Here is a 470-nt window from a genome sequence, read left to right as displayed (position 1 = left end):
AGCTCCCATCGATCCCCTCCCTGAGGCGTGGACTACAATTCCCAGCATGCATAGCGACGCGCGGGAAATCACCTCACCGCTTTCCCGCCACGCGCATGCGCATTGCAACGGGATGGAGTTCAGCTCATGCACATCGCCATGGCTTGGGGTCTCGCGCATGCGCACAGCGCAGGGCTGGAGTCCGTCTGAGCGCGCAGCGCATGCGCACTTCGCACCGTCGCTCCCTTCAGCCGCCTCCGCTCCTCTCCGCCGCATTCTGATCGTCTCCAGATCTTTTCTCTCGCCTCCTCCGGCCCTCTGCCAGCGCTCACCGCGCGGGAGCTCTCCGGTAACGCGGCGACGGCGGCGGGGGCCGGGCCGAGGGCTGAAAGCGTGGGCGGGACATTGCGCATGCGCTGGGGGAACGCATGCGCAGTGCGTTGCGCGTTTTTATCGTAGGACTTCCCGGTAAGTTTGTATGGGGAGGAATG

Source organism: Meleagris gallopavo, unplaced genomic scaffold, assembly GCF_000146605.3.
Source record: "Meleagris gallopavo isolate NT-WF06-2002-E0010 breed Aviagen turkey brand Nicholas breeding stock unplaced genomic scaffold, Turkey_5.1 ChrUn_random_7180001846136, whole genome shotgun sequence".
Taxonomy (NCBI): domain Eukaryota; kingdom Metazoa; phylum Chordata; class Aves; order Galliformes; family Phasianidae; genus Meleagris; species Meleagris gallopavo.
The sequence above is the reverse complement of the archived record's forward strand: the minus strand, read 5'-3'. Positions refer to the sequence as shown.